This window comes from Xenopus tropicalis, chromosome 4, assembly GCF_000004195.4.
Source record: "Xenopus tropicalis strain Nigerian chromosome 4, UCB_Xtro_10.0, whole genome shotgun sequence".
Lineage (NCBI taxonomy): Eukaryota > Metazoa > Chordata > Amphibia > Anura > Pipidae > Xenopus > Xenopus tropicalis.
The window spans coordinates 37,571,212-37,588,771 of NC_030680.2; the positions used below are offsets into that span (position 1 = coordinate 37,571,212).

A 17,560-nucleotide genomic window follows, 5' to 3' on the forward strand; every position below is an offset into this window, starting at 1 on the left:
TCATAACAGAATCTATTTAACATACTTCACTTCATTTGGACTTATCTTTAGGGACAAGGCCAAATTTATTGTCTACCTCATAACACCTACAAAATAATGCCCAGCAGGGCCGGAACTAGGGGTAGGCAGAAGAGGCAGCTGCCTAGGGAAAAATGATTGGGGGGCACCAGGCAGGAGCCTCACCTGCCTACCCCTAGTCCGCTCTCTTTAGTCATTGCCCCCGCCGCTTGTCATGACATGGTGGGTGCAATGATCTATCACATCGGGAACCCCTCTCCGACTGCGCATGCCTACCCCTAGTTGGCTCTCTTTAGTCATTGCCCCCGCCGATTGTCATTATGCGCATGTGCGCTAAAGCACACAGACTTTAATCACTTATTTTTTACCCCGGGCTGGTGCCACTGAGAAGGAAAGGCTAAGTCACGGTGCCAAAATGTTAGGCCCCTCAGTGACTTTCATTGCTTACCTTTTACCCCGGGCTGGTGCCCCTGTTAGAAGAAAACCGCATCAGACCGGGGTACCTGTAGCGAACGTGTCCTCTTCCTTCTTCGCGTGCTTGTGCATGCACAGTGGAGTGAAAAGCTGAACTTTAACAAAACAGTTGGCTTCTCTCTCTGCTGCGCATGCGCCGGCCCAGGGATTTTGACATAGAAGGAAGCACTCGCTGCAGGTACGGGTGTGGTTTTCTTCTAACAGGAGTACCAGCCCGGGGTAAAAGGTAAGCGATTTAAGTCACTGGGGGGTGCCTAACATTTTGGCACCTTGACTTTCCTTCTCCTTTAAACAAGGCGCAAAATGCAGTGCATCAGGTTTTGTGTTCTTGTGCACCACCACCCAAGGCAAAATGCATCAGGCCTGTCTTTCTCAGCTATCGATCAGCTCATACATTTTACAAAAAGTGCGTTGTGCATGCATGGGGCTAGTAGCAGAAATGCTCAACCGGGGACACTTTGGGCACATGTATGTCTGCAAGTGCAGTAAGCAAAGTGCAATTTTAAGCGCAATCATCATGTTGTATCCCAGAATGCACTTCCCCCTCCCCCCAAGATTTAATTGGTTCATAAACCACCTTCACAGACCCCTATCACAAAGAATCATCTTGGACCCATCTAGTTAGTGCAAAGTTAGACAAAAAAAGTTTAATGGTATAGGCTTGGAGACTGAACCTATACACCCAAATGTTCAGTGGCTGATACTCCTGCTTAACTTAGTTTTCAGTTTCATTTAAACACGTCACCAGCAAAAATGTTGTTCATATGTTTTAACTGCCTCCTATGCCTGCCCATATGCCTTTATGGCGTTGCTACTGGTGTGAAATTCCTCATCCATGCTAGATTGTATTATACTAACAGAATGATGAGTGGGGGGGTTCAGCCACATTAGAGTGTACCTATCATACGAAAGTTACTTTGTCCAGAGTTGTTGGCTAGGAGAGCTTCTCCCTCTATGCCACCCCCACCAGGAGGGAGTCCCAAAATGCCTGTGCGCACTGAACGGAAGCATAGCACTCAGAACAATTTTCCTATGATAGGTGCCCTTTAAATTTGCACATATGTGCTGAGTAATGGTGCACGGGGTTAAACTATGCAGTCCCATTCTGGCAGAGTTGTAATATGTATGATGTATATGAAAAATTCAATTTGACATAATACAGTGACACCTTTATTTTACATTCACTGATTTTAAGTTTTCCTGAATTTTACTTTTTTTTTTTTATCCCACCAATATATAATGTATAATACATTCCCTGAATACATAAAATGGGGGTTCCACTGTATTTCTTCAAGTCATATACAAGGTGATAGATAGACACGGTGACAAGGTGATAGATATCTGTCTTTATATATACTGTATAGTTACATTATAAATAAGCCACTTATATCCTAAGGGCAATGATACAATTTCCCAGGCAGAAAAAAAAAGGAAAATACTTTCCCCATTTACAGCAATGTAATTGATATTATAATGCTAAATTCTGCACAATAAGTTTGTGACAACAAGAGGGGAGGTGCTTAGCATAGGATTTGCCTTTTCCTTTTATTTTTGGATATGTGTAACCCGCACACACATATACAGACATATGACACAAAACAAGTCACAGACCAAGTGGTATAATAAATACAAGGGGTGCTACTTTGCTCATCAGCTCCTCCCAACTATTTACTCTTGTACAAACTTATGCACACTTTTAAGCAAATACATATGAATAACTACAAAGTTAAAAACAAAAAGGTCTAATGGACTACTGAATAAATGAACAAAATAACACTGATTTGGCACCACATTAAAATATATGCAGTGCTAGGAAGGATCACAATCCAGGGATATCTGGCTGAGAAGGCTGGATGTTAGTGGCACAAACTCATTTTCCAGTATCCATGGCGGCTCCATCTTTCAGTCTTAGGATATTTACTTGTGCATTGTGAATTACTGTAATTATAGCTCTGATATTTATTTATTCTCTTTCTGTAGTCTGTCAGGTTCTATGCTTCGGCCCTCTGCTCTCATTCAGGAAGTGGTAACTGACATCATAACATCATCTAAATGGAATCAGCAATATCAACAATCAGCAAATCTAAATGTTTATTGGTATTCATTCAGGGCTGGATTAAAGGTCCAAGAAGCCTTAAGATAAAAATTATACATACAATACCAAATAAGGCTCTGTAAATACAAGACAAAAGAAAAATCTGCCATTGTATCCCTATCCTAAGCTCTGAATCTCATACAAGTTTTATCTCACCAAATCATACTTAGCATCAGATAAAGTTTTGCATATAAAATTAAACTCCAAATATAGCTCTGCATATTATGCATGGCAACAGATGAAGGGTAGGGTCAGCCTATTGGGCCGAATAGCTCTTTCTAATGTAAATCATTAATAGTTAGATTTTATAGTGCTAAATTCTGATTTTTCAATAAGTATCTGCCTAGTATGAAGCAAAGTTTTTCTATGAACAGTGTCAGTTAAAACTGTATATTACATGGCCCTAGACAAAGCCCCTCAACTTTATATATAACACCAGATAAAGTTCCACAGATACACATTATTCATGACTCCAAATGCACATAAGGGTGAAACAACTGATTAAGCCAACAGGTGTATAGACAGTATAGAGGCCCTAGTGAGGGTCTGACTGAAAAACTATTTCTATTATATACATATTAATATAGTAGATGAGCCAGAAAAAAGGCACACATTCAGCAAGTTCAGTCCAGTTTGCACTAGATATACCTGCTTAAGTTAGACCTGAACAAGAAGAAGGTGGAAACAAATTCTATCTGAAGCTTTGCACATTAAGATGGAACCTCCTGGGATTCATTTCCAAAGGGTCTGCTAGAGCACTAAGGAAGGTAAAATAATGTTTATTCAATAATCGTTCCATCTAGGCCCTTGCTGCTCTCTGCACCTCACAAGCCCTCCCAACTTGTGTTTAGAAACGGTGTGCAAGTTAAGGGGTAAAACAAAAAACATCTACTTGTCACCCCCAGCCCACCTCCTATAAGGCCTGGACTGGGATTCAAAATAGGCCCTGGCATTTCAAGCACAAAATGGCCAAAACAGCCCCACAAGCCCAATAAATAGTAACTGTCTATGGCATCTTACAGCAGCCCCTCTGGCATTTACCAGAATCCATAGATAGCCAGTCCTGCCTCCTATTAACACTGTACCCAAAGTGAAAAGGGTTCACAAGTTGATAAAACCATGGTGGTTTGTGTGTGTTTTTGCACTTTGTACTCTACCCTTCCCTGTAAATGAGTTTCATTTTTCCAGTCGCAAGGGATGCAATTGTGTCCTCTGTAAAGACCTACTTGGAATAAGGCAGCAGAGAGAATATGATATGATCCCCTTTGAACTTTATAGTGATCACAGCCACTATAAAGCCCCTCTTCTCCAGTGTAAGCAATGCCAACTAGGCCAGCCTATCTTAGTTACCCTTCGTTTGACTTTATTTCAGTCCCCTTTGAGTACTGGAGACAAAAACTGCACTGCTTACAAGTGTTTTGTAAAGTGAATGAAATTACTTACTTCTTCCATAAATCTATATTCTTTTAATACACATCAATAACTTGCTGGCTCGTTTTTTTTGCACTTTATATCATGCCCTGCTGTGAGTTGCCACAGACACAGGCCTATAGGATCAGGAATGCTATACTATATTCCAGGGCCAGAACTAGGGGTAGGCAGAAGAGGCAGCTGCCTAGGGCGCAATGATTGAGGGGCGCCAGGCAGGAGCCTCTCCTGCCTACCCCTAGTGCTACTTTGTCATTGCCTCCGTCGCTTGTCATTAGCGGTGGAGGCAATGACGATCTAATCGCACCGCCCCCCCCTGCGCCTCCTCCTGTGCTTTGGTGCGCATGCGCCGTTGGGGGGTGGGCGGAGTTTGCTGAGCAGGTTGCCTAGGGCGCCCGGTCGGCTTGGCCCACCCCTGCTATATTCATAAGTTGGGCTGGTGCTGGCATGTAGAAGTCTACTCTCCCACCCTCTTATCTAGGTGTCGTACAGATGACAGTGCACAATGCTAGAGATATGCTGGAAGTGCTGGATAAATGAGCATGTAGTATCTGAGGCTTCTGTAAATAAGTCCTATGGTCTAATTGTCAGTTTGTGAAGTTAAACTGCAACATCTTAAATGGATTCAGTTTGCAGAAGAAGCTGTAATTCAGCACCTAGAGAGCTGCAGATCAGGCATACAGTACCTGGTTGACAGATAGCTTATTCTAAACCTGCTTTTGCTTGGCATACAGTACCTCCCAACTGTCCCAGTTTTCACGGGTCCTGATTTTAACAGCTCAGCCCACAGTCCCGGATTCTTATTGAAAAGTCCCTCATTTCCCTTTGATCTCCTGCACTGAAGCTAAAAAAGATATAAAGTTTCTCAAACTTAATTAGATAAGTAGCTTTTGGCAGAGAGCCCAGAATACTCAACAGTCAATGCCTGCACTCAGATACAATTGTAACTAATATGCTAAACAGGTCTCTCGGGGGAACTGAGACTTGTACCTTAGAGGGCAATTTCACCTTCATTAGCAAAAATTTTTTAGGGGGTGTGGTCACAAAAAATGGGCGTGGGCAAATAATTTCCCACGCTGCACACCTCATTTCTTTTTGGCTTGGTGTTGTTAACAGGTACTACATGTACATGGCTCCAACAAATCAAAGCAAACATAACTGCAGAGTAAGTAAGCTGTAGGCATGGAAAATAGGCATTTGTTAACTCCTGAAACTAGAAATGGGTATCAGGAGGTACCGGGAGTTGAACGGATGAGTATCTACAGGCTGCAGCTCTTAAACACCCTGTAAGTAAAAGAACTTTCCCATTACAGCAATACATTTAATTTAAGGCCAGAAGACTCCTAGTGAATTTTATCTACCAGGCATTAAGAAGCATATGCAAATGTTGTGGGGAAGAATATAAAAATGTGCCACCAATATTTATTATTTATTTTTTTATTTATATACCGTCAAATACCGTGATACCGATATAATTTTGAAAAATACCGTGATATAAATTTTTGGTCATACCGCCCAGCTCTATGTCTGATTGATATCTGCCCAATTTTTGGACAAATATCTGCCAGAGAGGGCCTATAGACAAGCAGATAAGGTGCTGAGTTTAAAGGGGGTAAAGAATCACCTTAATATAAATAAAACAATATTCAAAAAATCCAAAGAAGCACCACCATTAGGGGCAAATTATTATGTTGTTTTCAAGTTATAAAAACTCCAGGGCCAGATGAAAACTTATTTTGGAAATGGATTCTGTATATTAATTTAATTCATTTTCAAAAATAGTTTTTGTATCATAAAACACTACTAGATCATTGTTTTGTTTTTATCATTCTAACCTTCCACTATAATCGAAAAAATAAGGGTTAAACAGAGATAAAAAAAACACCTCCCTGTCCCCTGCTACAGTCCGTATATCAGTTTCAGGGGTAAGGAAGAGTTTTTTGTTATATAGGGGTGTTAACTAGGAAGGGTAACTTCTCTCTAAAATGTAAATTAGCACAGAACTAAACCACAAACCATCGTGTTTTATCATTTTTTACGTAGCTTAAAGCTTAGTCTTGAAAGTGACTTTAAGAAATATCCTTCTAGCAGAGCTGGCAGAAACAAAGAATTCAAAATATGACTTGGGTATGATCAAAAATAGCCTAAGCGGTTATTATCTTTTAGAAGAAAGGCAGACAAGGCATTAAAGCTCAATTTCCTATGCCAGGAGCACTATACATAGAAGGTTGCTTGCACTACTATGTCCCTTATCTGAGGCCCTTTATGTCTGAAGTTCTTGGCCAGGGTCAACTGAAACTGTGACCTTGATTATAAAAAGCTGGTTTCCATTAATCTGGTCCTATTTTTAAAAGATCATTTTATTATTGCACGACCAAGATTATTGTGAAACAATAAAAAAAATAAAAGTAAGCTCTTTTGGGCAGGGCCCTCTTCACCTCTTGTATCGGTTATTGATTGCTTTATATGTTACTCTGTATGTCCATGTATGAAACCCACTTGTTGTACAGCGCTGCGGAATATGTTGGCGCTTTATAAATAAATGTTAATGTAATGTAAAAGTAAAATTTGCCCATCAGCAAAAACAACCATTAAAAGCGATATTGTCAGTCTATTGTGGGCAACTAATACGTGAGATTGTGGGACATCAGCCTTATGACTGTCAAATGAAATAGTAATTGCAACTGAATGTGCCTGGTTGTATGTACAAACTTTACAGTAACTAGAAATTGTGGTTTTAAATAAATCTGAGTGTTTACTGAGCAAAGTCTAGTGAAAACCACCATTGCCTTGGCATATGAGAATAACAGAGGCGAAAACCTTTAAAACAAAAACCTTTTGTGGATTAGTGTTGAAGCCATCCATGGTGTCAGAGCTCTTTCTTTTTTTTGTTTAATAACCACTCACAGAACATCAGTTGTGGGAACTGTTTTGTTTAATTCATATTGTGAATTGGAAAATAGTTTGCTTGTGACTCACTGAAGGGAGTATTGTGAATTTTGGTTTCCATCTCTTTAAGCAATAAGCTGTTCCACAATACTGTATATACAGGTACTGGATCTAATTACAGGAAAGCCATTTTACATATACTAATAAAAAACAGTATTTTATACAGACAGTAACTAAGTTATAAAAAAAAAATCCATATTGGGGGCAAAGAAATCCTATTGGGTTTATTTAAAGGGGAACTCTGGTCTCTACACCAAAATTTGTTAAAGAGCCCCACATAACATAGAAACCCCCAATATACCATCACTGTAATCTGTCCCTTCAAAAAGTATGAATAAATACCATATTTATATGTTGAAATCCAGCTGCAAAACAGTTCTCTTTCTGCATTATTTGAAATCCTGGCAGGGGAGGAGGGACTAAAACACTGATGTTACAAATTGTAACCACTTACAGACAGTATGCAGGAACTACATAACCCACAATGCATCGCACTGTGATGTTACTTTCCTTATTACTGAAGAAAAAAGCATTCTGGATAATAGATCCTACCCATAATATCTAAACCTATTTGCAATAACAAGCAAGGGATGACAGCAATTCCCTTTCAGTTGCTACACAACTCTGTGTGCCATTAGCCTTACAGTCTGAATTCAGTACCATCTGTAGCACATTAAACTTACAGCCAAATTGCAAAGTTCCTTTTACAAATTAAAGTCAAAAACACATATGTAAAATCTCTGCAACGTGTCACAACTGATGGTGTTTGCGCCTTAGATTCATTTGGCAATGAATTTTATTCTGTGTATTACTTGCTCCCATGAGTCAGGAAGTCCCACTGAAAGCCAATTGTGCACTCAGAAATACATGTATGGGGTTTATTACATACAGTGGTTAAAGCTGATGAGACAACAGAAAACAGTTTCTTCAAATACAAATTGTATATAATTCAAAACAAGTTAGAAATTTCCTGTTCAGGCCTGTTTGTTCTAAAGAAACACTGAATGAATTAAAAGATGACAATTTCTGGTCTACCAATCCTACCATTAAGACCTAAACTAATTTTATTACCATCCTACAGTTTTTTTTTACACAGTCATGTAAAAATCCCCTGTTATCTGTCCAGTAATTTAAAGTCATCGAGTGGCACCAATTTGTAGACTTGTAGATTGCTTGTAGATTTCTTTGCCACCTAAATATTTCTGCTGACTTTAATTGTATCTTGCAATTTGTATTTTGGGGAAAAAACTTGAGACATATACAGTTTCACTGAGTTTCTAAAGCAATGGTGGCTGAACAGGCAGGGCCGCTCCTGCCATAAGGAAAAGTGGCAGCGCGATGCACCCCCCCACCCAACCCCCTTGACCTACTGTAATGCAAAAGAGGCAAGAAGAGGTTTGAAGAGATAAGGCATAGGCAATGTGAGAGCATCAGCCTTTGACTGTTGGATACATTGTTAACAGTATCAGTTAAATAATATCTATTGGCCTAGTTTATATAACGCTTCTTATTTATAATGAAACAGGCTCTTAAAAATGTAGGTGGGATTATACATAATGCACTAGCTGTAGTTTGTTTGTTTTTTTTAATTCTGAAGGGCAAAGTAATTTCTGATTATAGTGGTTTGCTCACTTTTTAAGTTATCTTTTAGTATTTTATAGAATCTCCTATTCTTAGCAAAGCAAAAAATTCACTATTTGTTAAACAGTGAAATTTTGACAAAATCTCATTAGGGAAAATTACACTGCAGTTAAGGAGTTTTTAGCTGTGCAACAGCATACACAATGTCCTACCTTGTTAGAGAAGCTTATACTATGCTATTACTGTTCTTCATAGAAAAAAAGGCTCCTATGTTGCCAATTTCTTCTGAGCCACGTAACAGGACAGGGGGAGAGCTGGGGAGGTTTTGACACAAAACAGAAAACTCTGTTTTTTCTCAACGACACAACTTGAATGGCAAACATGCTGATAAAAACATGTTGCAACTAAACTGCAATGGGCAAAAAAAGTCAATTTATGCGTTGCCTTCATTTTTATAGATTAAATTACATGCCTTTTTCCAGACTTTTTACTACTGATGTTTGCATTCAGATCCTCTCCTATTTATCTACCAGGAGGTGTACGTCCGAGTAATTCTTTTAGAAACCATTTTATCCTAAATACAGAAATGACTTCTCCAACCCCCTACCTGGTTGTTAAGGTAAACTGGACACTAGCAACTAGATACTTGTGAAAATTCCAAGCTGGAGACCTGCTGAACAAAAAGCAAGATAATAAAAAATAAAGACCAGTTTCAGGTTGTGTCAGAATATTACTGTCTACATCACACAAAAAATTAATTAAAATGGAATGTAAAGTGTATTTCACTAGGGGGTCCCAGGCTGGTGCTCCTATTAGGAAAAAACTGCACGAGGCTGTGCCGCACCGGCATTTTACTTACCTTTCCTATCTGTATCCCTTATGAAAATCCGTGTTTACGCATGCGCAATACTATAAGGGCCGTGGCAGACGGGGAGATTAATCGCCCGCAACAAATCTCCCTTGTCGCGGGTGACTAATCTCCCCGATATGCCATCCCACCAGCTTGAATGTAAATCGCCGGTGAGATGGCATATTTCTGGAAATAGCGTCGCCACATATGCCATCCCACCGGCAATTTACAAGCTGGTGGGATGGCATATCAGGGAGATTAGTCGCCTGCGACAAGGGAGATTTGTCGCAGGCAACTAATCTCCATGTCTGCCATGGCCCTAAACCCGGCAGATCTACTGTATTGTGCAGAACACTAATCAGGCGTAGTACTTAGGTAGCTTTCCCATGGGCCATTGCAGTTTTCATCTAACTGGAGCACTGGCCTAAGGAAAAGCTTAGCAATCTATTTCATAGGGGGGGTCAAATAAACTTTAAATGTCCTTTAAAGGTGATGCATCTCTTCTTGTTGGGAGGTCTTGATGATTATAAACAGAGCCCCAGGAGATGCTTCATTAAAAATGGATTTAATGTCAAACACCACCGCTGTGTGTGCATCCCAAATAAGACTTGTACTGTTCTATTGAAGCTTTATGGCAGTAACTGGAAGTGGTGGAAAAGTGATGCGGCAACTAAGAACCTGTATAATTAGTAATCTCTTTTTATGCAATAACAAAGCATTTTTCAGAAATGGCAGATTTCAAATTGCATCAGCTGGAAATGAAAGGCTATACAAATCCCTATAAAATACAGTGTATTATTAGCAGGAAACCAGGTTTAGAATAAATGTTTTGTGCTTGATGAAGAATGTAAAAATCTCTTGCCAAATAATATGTTTCACATCATCGTGTTCTGATTATTTTGTACAGTCTATAAGTATCTTAAAACCCATGCTAAGTCACATTTGTTAGCACGACACACTATTCGTAATGCTTTCACACTATCTCACCTGCTATAGCGAATAATACGACTTCCTGGGGTAATTGTGGATATTTCACACAGAGTGATAACTGGCAGTTTCTGTTATGAGTAAAATGTATAGTTTATTTTAAATAAATTATTCAATAGTAGCTATACAACGAGACCAAGTGTTTAACGTTAACAGCTTCAAAACCATATGGTACATGACTTCTAAGGCATGCTCTTTATAAATAATGGAAATTTGTACAACATACATTAGATTAGGATTTATGTGCTTTACAAGAACTATAAGACAGAAAGGAACACAACCAATGTAAGTCTTCATATCTGCAAAAGGATGTGGTAAAACAACACCCAGCCCATGAAACAACTGCCTGTCTGCCTGTCAGTTATGAATGCCTGTAAGGGGTCCTTGAAGAGCACATCCTCCTGTAACTATTTTGATCTCTGATAGTTTGAAATGGGCCAATAGCGGCCTGAAACATTTTTGTTTGATGTCAAAGCCATGGCGTTATAATAAAGGCTTGCTTAATTTTCTTCTGCTTGGAAGGTGCTGATTTCTGATTTCTGCCACCTTCTAAGTATTCTGAAAGCGAAATAAGAACACTTATACAGGATTTTCTTTGTATGCATCCTTTCAAACATTTAAAACAAAAAAATCTATAAAACTTGGTGAAACCAGGGCTGGACACATACTAGGATCCAGCAAATGTTCTCAAAATGTTCCCATTGGCAGCTAATGGATATAACACTAACATTTAATATATCACAGATCTGTCATATGTATATATCATATAATATATAGATAGGTATCAGAGACATTATTTGTAAACAAACTCTATACATAAAACCACAATTGTGTCCCAAGTGCCATCTGTAGCACTGACAAAAGCTACCGGGTCATGACTGTACAAAACATGTGTTTTGCCCACCAAAGAAGCTGGCAGTGAGATAGGTTCCAGCAAAGCTATCTGTTTACAGCATATTAAAATGAGACTACTAAAGGGCAGTACAGACTAGTAGATTCTGCACAAGGCTCTGATACTTCCTTTATATGATCCATAAGTCCTAGGAAGCAAAACAGGTCGAGATTGGGATTCAAACTACTGGCTTAAGTACACAGAGGCCTAAACAGCAGCCCATGGGTCCAATAAATAGTGACTGTATATGGCATCTTACAGCAGCCCCTCTGGCATTTACCAGAACCCAGAGATTGCCAGTCTGGCCCTAGATGAATCATGACAGAAACATGTTCACTTTGTCGCCCTGCTACTGCAGTACACTGTGAACAGCAACAAACTAAAAATCTATGTGACAATGAAAGAATGAGACAATAGGAGGATGGGCCCCAGATCATATTTAGTTCATGTATGAATGGCAAAAGCAAAAACAACTTAAGGGCTCATTTTGGCTGCCCCTCCTCAGCTGCCACTCGCCCTGCGTTCAATGTTAGTATAGTATTCAAGAGAAGCTACAGGAAGGTCTTTTCCAGACTTCCAAGGTTGCAAATGTGGCAACAGATCCTATATGTAAGCCTGCTGTTATCATTATAAAAGTCATTGCAGTTAGACTTGCTAGGAGGCACCAAAAAATTCATTATAAATGATCCCTCTATTACAAACAAATGAAATTCATTTTAACCAAAACTCTACCCCTTTAAAAATTATGTTTTTATGATGTCAACCACTGTTAACTTTGATGTAATCGGACAACAATATTTTCTGTGAAATGTTTTTAAAAAATAGTTTTTTATCATAAACCATTCAACCATTGTCTTTACCTTTGATGTAACTGAATAAATAACTGAATATCTATTGCAATATACTGAGCCGAAAATCTATTCTTTTAAATAAGCAAAGGCATTAATGTAGTGCACATTACACACCACATATCTGCTACTAAATATATAGGTATGGGTGAGTGCAAATTCATTTGCTTTTATTGTGTGGTCACACAATGTTTGCAACCCCACTTCAGGTAAAATTTTGTAGTGGTCAGCGCAACTTCCTGTTATGTTATATGTACAAAATGTTCTTTAGATTCCATATTCACAGGTTAAAATGTTAAGTAAAACAGTTATGGCTACGCACCAGAGATGCAGCATAGCTACTTACAGGAATTGTCCTGGAGTAAGTAATGGTCGTAACTTTTCAAAAAACAAGAGGTGACATGTGTTTGGTTATGTGGGGATTGGAGCGGCTGCCACTTTAGGATCATGAAGAAACTTTTGTATTACATCCCTATGTTGTTATATGGCCCCAGGATATGTGATATAGTACCATAGTACCTATTCTGCCATAGACAAAAAACCTAGATAAATATTGTATGAGGAAACAAATACACAGACCATTTTGTTATCCCAAATAACTTGAATATTTAGTGTTCTATTAAAAATATATGAGATATCTGCAATGCATTGCACTAGCACATGTAAAGAGTGTCTCAGGTTAGAACATATCCCAAAATGCAACCATGCTCACCATGTACTACAGCTGCAAAGCCTTTTAAATGACATAAATGGACCTTTACCTTTTAAGAGGCCTATTTTCTGTACCCTAGGCATGCTAGCTCCCATGCATATATACTTGAATGTAGCATTAAGCTGGCCATGCAGCCTAAGTTAAGCTGCCTATTTGGCCACTTCAGACCGTGTAGGGTGGCCATCCCAAACCTCCTTCCTGACAGATATCTCACCAAAAATTGGCCAGAGGACCGCATTGGTGCACTAATGCATCTTTCTCCCAATGGGACAGTGTTATTATCCAACTGTTGGACAGGGGGCCAAATAATCAAATCAGCCTTATTTGGCTTAGCGCATAGGTGGCTAAATCAGCCAAAAATCATTTTATTTAGTGTTTGCCTGCAAACCACAGACACCCAATATGCGTCTCTTGCTCCTGTAGAATAGTATTTTTCAACAATACTCCCCATCCTTCTTCATCTCCTGGTTTAGCCAACATTAAAACATGCTTCACCTATTTTAAATAAGTTTGTTATTTTTTAAATTCCCTATTCTTCTGTAGACAATAACTTTAATAAAGAATCAGTGTTCTCTTTTTCTTCCGGTCGCTCATTTGCTCAATGACTGTGTCTACCTGGTTTTAGTTCTGTTTCTTAACTGAGCTAATTTCCACTAGTCATGCTCAGCTGCTGTGAGTTGATTGGGTTGCTGTGGTACAGACAGACAGGCAGTGCTGGCTGTCAAATTTGTAGGAATCACAAAGAACAAAACAGCACTCCAAAAAGTGTAAAGGATGTTTTATTTATATCAGGCAACATTTCAGCCCTTTATTCTTTATAAAGCCTGTTGTCCAAGTCTGTAATGTCACCTGTTCTGTTTGATTATTAGTTGCCAACACCTGCCAATTGGAATTACATCTTGCACCCAACACTACATGAGTGTGTTACTGCACTATAGCACTTCTCCAATATTGTATATTATATTACACAAGGAAACACTTGGAAATTGCAAGAAAACTCATTTCCACAGGATCAGTAAGATCCAATGTGAACACTGCACCTGATTCTATTACAAAAAAACTCAATGCAAGCACATCATGTGACTGACAGGCTCATTAAATTAATTGCATGCCATATATTTTGTTGGACAGTTTCAATAGAAGGCCAAATGCCAATGTGTATAAAGTGTATAAGTTACAGTGACCCCAAGATAATAGAGCGACAGAACCAACATAGTCCTTTTGTCAGCTACTACAGAGTAGGCCAAACTATAACACATGCAACAAGTGAACTTATATTTACCCACTTGGTCTAAGATACAAAGAGATTAACAAAAACCCAACTTGAAAAGAAATTAATAAATACAGGTATCGGACCCCTTATCCGGAAACCCATTATCCAGAAAGCTCAGAATTACGGAAAGCCCGTCTCCCATAGACTCCATTATAAGCAAATAATTCAGAATTTTAAAACTGATTTCCTTTTTTTATGTAGAAATAAAACAGAACCTTGTAATTGATCCCAACTAAGATATAAATAATCCTTATTGGATGCAAAACAATCCTATTGGGTTTAATTAATGTTTTATTAATTTTTTAGTAAACTTAAGGTATGGAGATCCAAATTATGGAAAGACCCCTTATCTGGAATACCCTTGGTCCCGAGCATTCTGGATAATGGGTCCTATACCTGTACCACGCTGCTGATTTACAGGTATTTTGGCTACAAACTGGATACAAATCATTAATGTGTGTGTCCTGAGCCACCATCAGGGGGATACACTGGTATTGCAGTCAGTGGCCCAAAGTTGGGGCTCAAAGATGGAAAAGAGTCATGCATGGGACACAAATGGGGGTGGGGCTTTTAATGAATGGGCATGGTCTGGATTTCAGTAAATAGGAGGAGCCTTTTTTCTCCATGGGGGCCCTATTTTACTTGTTGGCAGGGCCTGCCATCCAGGGGGTTTAGGTGACTAGTGGCCTAATAACTATGACCCCTGGTCAGAGAGCCCTACTAACTTTGTAATATGTGGCCCCAAGATTAATGGTGGTCTTATATGTACCTTATTTGCACTGTTTTTCCAACACCAGCACAGCAAAGGATGGAACATAGAAAATCCACAGGATTTGCCTAAGAATGTGTGAACATTTCTTCCTGTTGGGTCTGCCTTTAAGGGAAAATAACAAAGTGGGTTCTTAAACTATGGGGCACAATGAGAGACACAATTAACAGATTTCCCACTCTTGTACCTATAATGGTGTGACTGCTATGACTAAGTTTACAAGCATATAGCCTGTGTGTCAGTGGGGATACCAAGGAGTTGGGGATACCAAGGAGTCGGGATACCAAGGAGTCGTGGATACCAAAGAGTCGGGATACCAAGGAGTCGGGGATACCAAAGAGTCGGGGATACTGAGGATACCGAGGATACCAAGACTACCAGCCTGTAGTAGTTATTTGCCAGCTGCTCTGTATTATTTGCCCACTACCATCCCGTCTCATTAATCTACAAGCGAGTCCCAAAGAGCGGCTCCTGGAAGGGAAGGAGGGATGTTCAGCAGCAGCTGGAGCCCGGGTATCCCCGCTCCCATTACCGAGTAGAAAAGAAACGACTCCCTCCCCATGCGATATACATGCGATAAAACAAGCGAAAAACACTTTTCCATCTTCTTACATTGGCACACAAACACTTTAGGGTGGGTAAAAGGAAAACGGGGTAAACTCGGCCTGAATTTGCGGGATACAAATCTGTGCCAGACACAGGAACGCTGCTTAATTACCCCCGGTTTAATTAGCGAGGGTATGGTGCCAGATCGTACATAATTACCGCCCACATGTAATTGTTCCAATAGAATAGCGCTTGCCCTGGTCCCCACTGGGATCCTGGGGGTCCCACAAAGCCCCTCGGTGGCGCATTCGCCCCATAAGAAGTGAGCGCTCCGCTCGGAGGGATACACAGCGCAGCAGCGCACACCGTACCGGGGATATTTATAGCCGAGCGCTATGTATGTACCTATAGGCGCCTGCCCAGAGCCCATGCGGAGAACAGATGCAGGATGCTGCCCCAGTCATACCGTTAGAACAATGAAAATGATCGACTTACTGTAAACGCTCACTGTTCTAGGGGAATCCGGGGGTGCTAGCGTCGCTTCCCTTCTTTCACCCCCAGTCTCTTACATCCTCCGCCCGGTGCAGTTGTTGCTATCGGGGGTGCGAGAGCCAAAGCAGCGCTCAGTCTGACACCAAGCAACGCCCCTGCTGTCACTCACACAGCGATCATGCGCACTGGGTTCCAAGCAAGGCAGGCAGGGAAATGTAGTCCTGTTATTCTATTGGTGAGAGCGGCTTACTGACATGTCTATTCACTTTTTAAGAGCAGATACTGAAACCTCCCACGGAAGGGGAATTAGCTCAAATGGTAGAGCGCTCGCTTAGCATGCGAGAGGTAGCGGGATCGATGCCCGCATTCTCCAAGCTTTTGGTTTCCCTTTTATAAGCCACCTGTAGCTGAAACTACCGAAAAAGTCTACAACACTTTACACAATCTTATGCCTATCTATATGACTAGGGTTCTTGCTGTTTATAAGCATGATAGTGATTTTTCAATATATTAAAAATTCAAAATGTATGTGTGTGTGAGCACAATCTGAAGCAATAAAGTCCAATGCAGTGGCCCATGATGCAGCTGTATGTTGGAACACACAGGGGTGATTGTAGTGATGGTTGTACTGCAGTGAGAAGCCAGAGATGAGGGAAGGGTTGCCACTGGGTTTATTAAGGGACTGTCTGGGTCAGAACCTTCTGCCCGGCTTTCAACATTCTGAAGGTAGTTTTAAAAAGTTGTAGAATGGCCAATTCTAAGCAACTTTTCAGTTGGTCTTCATTTTTTATCTTTTATAGTTTTTGAATCCTTATTCTTCTGCCTCTTTCCAGCTTTCAAATGGGAGTTGCTGACCCCGGCAGCCAAAAACTATTGCTCTGTGAGGCTACAATGTTATTGTTATTGCTACTTTTTAATATTTATCTTTCTATTCAGCCCTTCAACTATTCATATATCAGTCACTCTCGCAAACCACTGCCTGGCTACTGAGGTAATTTGGACCCTAGCAACCAGATAGCTGCTGAAATTCCAAACTGGAGAGCTGTGGAACAAAAAGTAAAACAATGAAAAATGTACCAATAAAAATTGAAGACCAGTTGCAAATTGTCTCAGAAGAACACTCTCTACATCATACTAAAAGTAACCCAAAGGTGAACAACCCCTTTAAAACCCTGCAAAGGTGGCAACCCTAGATGAGGGTAGTGACATAACTAGAAAGCACCAGGTTTCAGGGGTGATTAGGCCCCTAGATTAGGTTGATAAGGCAATTAAGCCCCTAGAGCCTCCCAGAGACGGCCTAGGGAATGCCCCCCCCCCTTACCCCTCCACACTTTTTGCATTGGGGGAGGCTGAGGTGAGCTGCATTGGTAGTACAGAGAGTGACATAGCACTCTCTGCATTAGATGAGCCAAAATTATTGCTTCTTGCATCCTCAATCTGCTTTGACACATTCCTCCCCCCCCCCCCCATGCACTTGCCTGTAAATCCCCACTCCCTGCCCACTCTCCTACCTGGGAGCTAGTGTGGAGAGGGGATTTACATGCAAAATGGAGGAAGCAGACCTCGTGGCCCAGGCCCTTCTCTCTCCCGAGTCCCCCACAAGGTCTGCCCCTCAATAGTTATGCCACTGGGATGTGACATTCAAG

The 17,560-nt window shown here is 40.4% G+C and overlaps 1 protein-coding gene and 1 non-coding gene across 2 annotated transcripts in view; one reads left to right on the top strand and one right to left on the bottom strand.

Annotated features, from left to right (window-relative positions):
- usp6nl2 (USP6 N-terminal-like protein 2) overlaps positions 1–16,137 on the bottom strand; it is a 56,156-nt gene extending 40,019 nt beyond the window's left edge. The window contains exon 1 of the mRNA XM_031900687.1: positions 15,918–16,137. The gene's annotated coding sequence lies outside the window, so the exon portion shown is untranslated. The remainder of the gene's footprint in view (positions 1–15,917) is intronic.
- Positions 16,138–16,214: 77 nt separating this feature from the next.
- trnaa-agc lies at positions 16,215–16,287 on the top strand. Its single transcript has one exon. It is a non-coding gene; the product is annotated as a tRNA-Ala (tRNA).
- Positions 16,288–17,560: the final 1,273 nt, after the last annotated feature.